The sequence below is a fragment of the Anastrepha obliqua genome, chromosome 5 (genome assembly GCF_027943255.1).
Source record: "Anastrepha obliqua isolate idAnaObli1 chromosome 5, idAnaObli1_1.0, whole genome shotgun sequence".
Classification (NCBI taxonomy): domain Eukaryota; kingdom Metazoa; phylum Arthropoda; class Insecta; order Diptera; family Tephritidae; genus Anastrepha; species Anastrepha obliqua.
The window spans coordinates 113,716,861-113,725,760 of NC_072896.1; the positions used below are offsets into that span (position 1 = coordinate 113,716,861).

At 39.2% G+C, this 8,900-nt stretch overlaps 1 protein-coding gene across 1 annotated transcript in view; it reads right to left on the minus strand.

The window, feature by feature from the left end:
- Positions 1–3,584, minus strand: part of LOC129247654 (uncharacterized) — a 91,818-nt gene extending 88,234 nt beyond the window's left edge. Inside the window, exon 1 of the mRNA XM_054886876.1 lies at positions 3,149–3,584. The gene's annotated coding sequence lies outside the window, so the exon portion shown is untranslated. The remainder of the gene's footprint in view (positions 1–3,148) is intronic.
- Positions 3,585–8,900: the final 5,316 nt, after the last annotated feature.

An 8,900-nucleotide genomic window follows, 5' to 3' on the forward strand; every position in this document is an offset into this window, starting at 1 on the left:
GTAAAAAATCGGTGAATTAGTTACCGTAAAAACAAAAGTATCAACAAATTCGAAAAAAACTCTTCGGCGTTACCTTGTAAAACATCTACAGAAATAGTGTTCAAAATTTCAAAAGGATCAGTGCAGTAGTTTCAAAGTTATGAGGGGCACCGACTTTGAAAACGTAAGTTGTGGGAACAACGCTTTAAAGTACAAATGGCGCGCGGTTGAGCCAGGTGGGTATCAACACTTACATGGCTGTATCTTTGTAAGTTTTGCTCCGATTCATCTAAAATTTTCACAGAATATTCTTGAAAGGTTCTTCATTTAAAAAACCAAATAAAAAAAAAATGCACAAAAAAAAATTTAAAAACGTTACCCCCCCCTTAACTGGAGCAATGATGTATGTAAGGGTGTCCCATAACTTTGATTATTTTGAATTTGAATTGAATGCGCCCAAAGTGACTAATAATAATAATAGCAATTTTGAACTTAATGATATTTCTTTTTGCGGTCAATTATACAACGTGAATAGCTACAACCTTTGTTGCTTGTTCGGCCCTGTTTCTCCGCCAATTTGTGGTGTATGTCTTGATGTTTTTCCACATATGGAGGAGCCCACAGTTTTACGACGAACCCGAACGACAAATGATTTTTTATGAGGAAAATAGCATAACTTAGAACGAGTCGTTTTGGTGATCCACGCAGTTCGTGTTCCATGCAAGTAGAGTACAAAATTTATTAAGGAAATTGAACATTAACAGCAGCTTTTTCATAGCAGAAATATGCTTGGTGGTTTTGCATTGACTGTAGAGGGGCGACCGCTATCAGAAAAAAAACTTTTTCTATCATTTGGTATTTCAAGCCGTGGGATTCGAACCCGAGTGGTAGCGGATTATAATCACACAGCAAACAATTCGGCTACATAACCCTTGTAAGCATTCAGGCTTACTCAGAAGAATTACTCGGGCGCATAATGCGCAAACATTGAAAATTCACGGCCGCTCATCATTGGAATATTTTGTGGAAGCCGTTCGAGGATGTTGCAATCACGCAGCAATGAGAACTTTTGTGGCCAATCATTTTAAAATTAGACCTATTTAGATTTCCTTTTTACGAGTTTATGACAATGAAAACCGCTGTAGGCGAATGGATTTGTGCTTTGAGTTTCACTTTACCATTCGATAGCGTCCGTTTTTTTTTTGAGACCCACTGTGGGCATGAAACATTAAATGGTATAAAAGTTTTGTTTTTAGTGATTGTTCTTCTGTAGGCAATGGAAAGCCTCTAAGTGGACTAGTGCCATAAAAAAGTGAAACTGTAGATCCTGCCACTTATGGAACAACATAAAGACGCACAACGCAAATTGAAGGAGTAGCTCGGCCAAGTATTTAACAAAGGATATGCGCGCCAATTATTTATACGCATACATACACACACAAATCATCCATATGACAATAACTCAAGATACATTTTGTAACTAAAAAATGAGCCTCGCCACACCGTTGATGAAATCGCGTTGACGCTACTTTGAAATGTCACCAAAAAACTACGTCAAAGTATTCAAAGAGCGCCAGCAGTCAGGAGGCGGCGATTAAACGCAGTTTGCTTTCACAATATATTCACTGCAACAAAAGCAGCAGAAAGTTTCAAATAAGCAGTATTGTGTTCTATTTTTCAAATTTCAATATAAGCGCATGCCAATGAGACACCCTATATGTGTGTACATACACACATACATACATACTATGTTTGCTTGTCAATGCTTCTGAGCCTTTCAGAATATTTGTACATTTTCTTTTTTTTTTGTACAACATAGTGGGTGTGTATGCCATGTGGGTGTATGGGTGTGCCTGTATGGTATATGAGAGTGAGAGTACGCTATGCGCGCCTATATATAAGCAAAGATATATAGCTATGTGTGTGTGTGTGTGCATGTGCTTGCGCGTGATTTTTCGTCGCAGGGGGTGAATTATGTCTTTCCATTCATGCTCGACACTCGGCTTTGTACATTGTCAATGAGACCTCTGTGAGACGCGCTGCATCTATTCGTGGCGTTTTCTTTTTCTGCTCGTCGCTTCATAGCAAACATTTCACCTTTGATGGCAAGGCAGCAAACAGAGTTGACAAACAACAAATATTGCAAGTTATGTCAATTCTGTGAATTCTGTTGGAATATAATTTTTTAATTTTATTTTCATTTTTATTCTTTCGCTCTTTTAACACTTACAAAGCGACTTGTGCACCTTTTTTAGCGACTTTAGGAATATTTATTAGTTATTCATATTTCGATTTTTCCACACTTTTGCACATTTTTCTCTCCCTAAAGGACACTTTTGTACACATTCTTGCTTCTTTTTTCGCTCGCATAGTAGTTTCATTGTGTTTTTTGTTTTTGTTTTTGATATTTTTTTTTCCTTCGTTATTCTTTTTGATGGTCGGTTTTACGCACTGCGGTGGACACTGCGGTCCAATGGTGCTTTCAAAATTAATTATTCACTTGCCCTGTTAAATTAACATTTGTTTAAGGTCTCATCATCATCATCATCATCATCATCATCTTTGCTGGTGGCAGGCAGGATGAATGGACGGATAGACGGACGGATGTATGGCTGACGGTTGCACGAGGAAATTAAGTGTGTAAGAGAATGGTTCGTAGTAAGGAAGTAGCTCCAGTACCAGCTCCAGTTCTGCCCTCACTCGAACGTGCGTAACTGTGAAAAAACGCTTATGCTCGTACGCCACGACAACGGCAACGCCAACAACAACTACACCCGCACTCAAATACATACTTACACATTTCTGAATGTATGTATATAAGTATGTGGTGCATATGTGCATACATACATACACATATGTATGTATATATATATATATATATATATATAGTATATTATATTGAACTCCTACAAAAGTGAACCGACGTACGAATGAGTACAAGGACTCTATAAAATTTTCAGCCGTTCGACCAAACGACCGACCGACCAGCCGACCGAGCGACTGCAAAGCGCTGCTGCGACACCAGCGACCAACACAGTTACCAGGAAAAAGGCATACAAAAAATAAAAAAAGTAGGAAATAGGATAAAGTGCATGTCGACTGAATAAAAAGCAAGCCAAATGAAACGAAAGCAACGAAACCTCAAAGCAATGATTTTCTGTGTGTTTACCGTCGTTTATGGGCAGCGTAACACAAAACCATAGATCAGTTACACATTTCCGTTTCTCTTCCTGCTTTTACGTATATATATATTTTCTTGCAGCATATAATCGTAGAATACTCATAATTTTTCACATTCTTTTTTTTTTCTTTCTTTCTTTTCACATTTTTTTCACATTTCTCTGCTCACATGTGTAATATGCAATAGGTAATTTTTCCTATTTTTGGTGTTGCACAATTTTCAATTTTAACTTTGCTTCATTTTTGTGATTTTCTGTGAATTGCTACCATGAAAATTGTTACCGAAGAATTAAGGGAAACGAACGGAATAAAAATTGTAGCGAGAAAAAAAAAACAATTTCTTTTAATTCCAACAAAATCCACAACAGCAGCGGCGCAGCACAGCAAATTATCAACGACACCGACAGCGAACTACAACGACTTCAACGACGGCGACGACTACGACCACAACGCACGAACATCAACGCCAGTACTCACCAAGCCAAAAGGCTCACGTATCCTGCCAACCCAATATAGTCGGGCGCTGCAGTGTATAAAAGCGCCTATTTGTATGCTTTGTGCGATGTTTCGATGTTCAGTTCATAGCGCTGCAGTGTGCGCGCGCTCTGCTCTCTACGATTTCTCCTTCTCTGTCTATGCGCATCTACATGCACATGTTCACCGTTCACCGTTCATTGCTTTTGAGGCTGTTGAGGTCTCTGCACCATATCCCAATTTTTATTTTTGCCTTTCAAGTGCACGTAATTTTCAATTGTATTCACCTCACTTCCTTTTGTTTGTTCTCCTTCTCTTCTGAGAGAGCATCGCATAAAGCTTTCAAGCTCAAGCGGGTTAATTTGTCGCTCGCTCTACTCACAACTCAGTTTGAGCATTCCTTTGGACTAAGGCGTGAAAAGGATAACTGCATTGATGGCTTTTTGGTTAGCGTCAGCGTCGAAAAACATCGCAAAAAACCATGTGCTGGTGGGTAAGGCAAAACAATGTGTCGGAATTTGGGTTTGGCTGTTTTGAAGAAAAGCGATTTTCGAGGAAAATATTTTAATTTTTTATTTATGATTTAGTTTTGTAATAATACAAATAATAAATATTTAATAAATATGTTTTTTGAAGACGTACTTTTTCTATAAAGTCAGTAGCTTTATGAAATTTTGTTAAAAATTATGCAATTATTATACCGTCGCCGAATGGGTTGGTCAGAAAAAACGTAGGTTCGAATCTCGTTGAAAGACCAAAATGAAGAAAAAGTTTTTAGTTTGAAGAAAAAGGGTTTAGTAATAGCGGTCGCCCCTCGGCAGGCAATGGCAAGCCTCCGAGTGCATATCTGGCATGAAAAAGCTCCTCATAAAAAAATATCTGCCGTTTGAAGTCGGCTTGAAACTGTACGCCGCTCCATTTGTGGAACAACATCAAGGTGCACTACACAAATAGAAGGAGGAACTCGGCCAAACACCCAAAAAGCATGTGAGCGCCAATTATATATATTATATAACTATTGCGTTGGGGAATAAGTTCGCAGCGTTTTTACCGAAGACTTTTATTTAAACAAAAAACAATAAATATATCAACGAGTTAATCAATTATATATTCGCCTTTGCTGTTTACAACCTTTTCCCACCTCTCGACCCATCTCTTGATGCCGTTTCGCGAAAACTTGCCTGGTCTGATGTCAAAGAAGTTGTTGGGCCAGTTTTTAAAGACGTCTTTGTTATCGACCCTTTTTATTTGACAGGGAATCGAAAAGATGGTAATAGGTCAGTGCAAAGCCCGCAGAACTCGGCGGATGCTGAAGGAGCTCCCATTCAAGCTTTTGGAGTGTGACTTTGACGACTTGTGCAACATGGGCCTGGCGTTGTCGTGAAGGAGTATGGTTTGATCACGTCGATCAGGTCTTTTCATTCGAATAGCCTCTCATTCAGGCTGGGCCATGTAGAGCTCCTTGTTGACCGTGACATTCTTTTCGAACATTTCCCAATGCACCATGCCTTCCCAGTCCCACCACCAATCACATATCATGATCTTCTTGTGTGAAGATCCGGCTTGACTCTCGGCTTTGTCATATCTCCTGAAGCTACTCACTGCTTTCTTTGCTTCATATTGCTGTATAGGCACTATTTCTCATCTTTTGTGACGATTATGATGTTTACGACCGCGTGTTGGATGTTCGATTCGCCCACCATCCTGAGAAGCAATTTGAAGACGACTTTCTTTAATTTTTTTTCGCTGAGCTCGTGAGGCACCCAGGCTCCCAAGTTTTCGGTAAATTCCATTGAATGAAGGTGATTGAGAATCGTTTTATTATCGCTGTTCATTTATTCCACCAATTCTCGACTGGTTTGGCGATCGTTCTTTTTTAAAAGTGATTTGAGATGTTCTTCATCGAATTCAGAAGCCCTTCCGCTGTGGGGGATGTCTTCGACGTCAAAGGCGCCATTTTTCAACTTTTCAAACTATTTCTGTGCTGTATACTCACCTATGACATCTTCTTCATACACGTCGCAAATGTCCCGTGCTGCTTCGGCAGCTTTTTGACCTCGGGTATTCCATTTCTAAGCCTCAAAAATAATAAAAAATTAAATAACTCAAAAATACAAACAACATAGTTTTGCAGAGCAGAAAGAGTTCTATCGAATGAATATCTACACTTTGCCAAACAGCAAACAAATCGTTGTAAAATTAAAGAAAATATAAAATCGCTATGAACTTATTCCCCAATAATTACCGCTTCCGCACCATTTTGTTGACACATCCTCGCTACCAACAAGCTCTACGGGTTATTCCTACACGACTCTATCCAGTCTGAGAAATTGTATAAGGTTGTTTACATCTATACCAACCAGGGTTAATATCCTAGGCTTCCATACTGCGGGTCATTCACAGAAGAAGTGGAAGATAGTTTCCTTTTCCCCGGTTGATTATAACCATGGCATTTTATATTCCGTATGTAATTGTCAGAAAATGTCTAGTGTATTGATTAAACTAAAAATTAATAAAGTCGGACTAGTTTCAGAAAAGTGTGGCGGCACCGACGACAGTGAGAGCATTACCTGTGGTATGAGTTGAGCTCGTTTGCGGCTTTATTTATTATGGGTTTATAGCTCGTGGCGCTATGGTGCGCCTTACTACCTTTTATTACGTTCATCGGGCCTTTTAGGCTCATTGAGACTTGGAAACTCTCGTAAAGAGTCGCTTCTTCAATTTAACATTTCACAGGTCATTTGAGCAATTAAACGATTTGCTCGGCAAATGAAATGTTGAACCAAACGCGCAACTTACAGCATAACTGCACATCTACACCTGCGACTGCCGATCGCATACGAACTGTCAGTTTTCTTACATAGGAAACAGTCAGCTGAAGAGATAATCTTTCCGTGGGCATTTCATCGCATACCATTTCATTTTAAATATGTCGTCGAGAGAAGCAATTCGCTGCGATGCAAAACGTTTTGAGTTGAAAATACCAAAACGCATGGATCTAAATCTCCACCGAACGAAATAGAGGAACTATCGTAGGTATACTGACAGGCCACAATTTGTTAGCGGCACACGCATACAAGATGGGAATTGCCAACACTGATAGCTGCAGATTTTGCAATGAATTAGAATAGGGGGAAACTCTTCAACACCTTTATGTTCTTGCCCTGCTTTAGCTAAAACCCGAATGAAATTCTTAGGAGCTTTACAATATGAGAAGTTAGAATGTCTCTCGGAGTTAGAGCTTCAGAGTTTACTTAGATTCACAAAAGACGCAGGCTTATTACACGATGTCTACTACAAAGAAACGTAAAGGTCTAGCTCCATTTGGTAACACTAAGGACCAATAGGTCTATGTGATGGCTTTCAGTCAGCCAGGTCAATCAAACCTAACCTAAATATAGGCATCCAGGTAGTGAAGCGCAAAATTAAAATTAATTAATAAATTCCCTAGGCAGGCAATGGCAAACCTCCGAGTGTATTTCTGCCATGAAAAAGCTGCATTTGCTATTCGGAGTCGGCTTAAAACAGGAACACCATCAAGACGCACACCACAAATAGGAGGAGCAGTTCGCCCAAACAACTAACAGAAATGTACGCCCCCCCCCCAATCATTTATTTTACATTTAATCAATTCGACAAGGTTAAAAAATTTTAACACAAAAATTTTTGCAAATAAAAAAAATCAAAAAAATATTGAATACCCAAATGTTGCTATTCTGCGAATTTCACTGTTTCCTGCTGCATTGTCTTCGAAGTAAATTGGATGAATTAGCTGTCAAACCCTGAACTTGATAGTTTATGGCATGCGGATCAAAAGCTTACGGTATAACTTACTTAATATCGTATACTTTTTGCCATGAACGGTCTGGTACAAGCGATATATGTATCTCTTAAGCTGGCTACAAGAATCCATCGTATATGGCAAAGTGCGGGCACAAATCCAAAGTAGTTGAAAATTTTCATTTACCTGGAATTTGTAGCGCAGCTTGTGAGTTTTCTCATATTTTTACTGACCCTCGTCGAGATAAGAGTAAGCGGAAAAAATGTGAAAAAAGTGTTGATAAAAAAATTGTTAGAAGTATTGGCTTCAAAAATGAGCCATCATTATGACAAATAAAAAGTGAATTATTCAAAAATAGAGTGGAAAAAATCGTTAAAACTTTGACCAGAGGCAAGAAATCTCAACGTCGCAGAAAGTCTTTAATTTGGCGTGATTGCTGCCCGCATTTGAGTATACCTTTTTTTTATAAAAGTAGATACAGAATTAAGCAGCTCCATATAAGTTTCAGTGTCTATGCGTAAAAAATTTTTGGAGTCCTCTGGAGAACTCATGTCCATAACTCCTAGCAACTTGAAATTGAAATTTGAATAGGTCGAGCCAAAGAGCTCCAAGTGATTTGGTGGCTCCTAAAACACTCAGGCTAAAAAGCCCATTTTATTTAGAGCTCTGTAAAGAGGATAGATAGTCAATTCCCTCCTTGAGAAAGGTAACAGAGAAAGAGATAGGAAAGAATAGAGACAGAGATAGAGATAGTTAGTCCGGTGAAAATTTTCCAGATTCTTTGGCAAAGCTGTAAATGTCCTCCAGTTTTAGAGAACGAATATCTCTCATTCTTACGGCATCGGAACCCAAAACTCGTAGCCTCGCTCTAGCAAAGGCAGGACACTCACAGAGAAAGTGCTCAGTGCTATCCGCCTCCTCCAAGCAAGACAGACACATCGGGTCCACAATGATACCAATAGTGGTCATATGCTGACCCCATGGGTTGTGTCCTGTAATAATACCGACCATCAACCGAACGTCTTTCCTTCCAAATTTTAGTAGTCAGTTTGACAGTTTTCTGTTCAGACTTGTCTCAAAACATTTTGCAGTTCTGCAGCGTTCTAGACCGAACCATCGCTCTTTATGTAAACTACATACATAGTCGCTGATCCAATTTATGATTCCTACGGAACTGATTCTGATTATTGGTTCTTGTGGAGGAATCGGAATCTTTTATCCACTGTTGGCCAATTCATCGGCAATTTCGTTTCCTTGAACACCACAATGGCCTGGAACCCATATAAGTACAAGCCTGTTCTGTCTTGCGACATTTTACATTTTTTAATAATCTTTGAGGTTTGCTTCGCGTTCTCCAGGGCCTTCAGTGCACCCTGACTATCACTAAAAACTCCAATCTGTTTCCCGCTCCATCTTCTCTCGATTATCCATTCGGCTACTTTCAGAATGGCAAACATTTCCGTTTGGAAAACAGTTGCCATTTTCT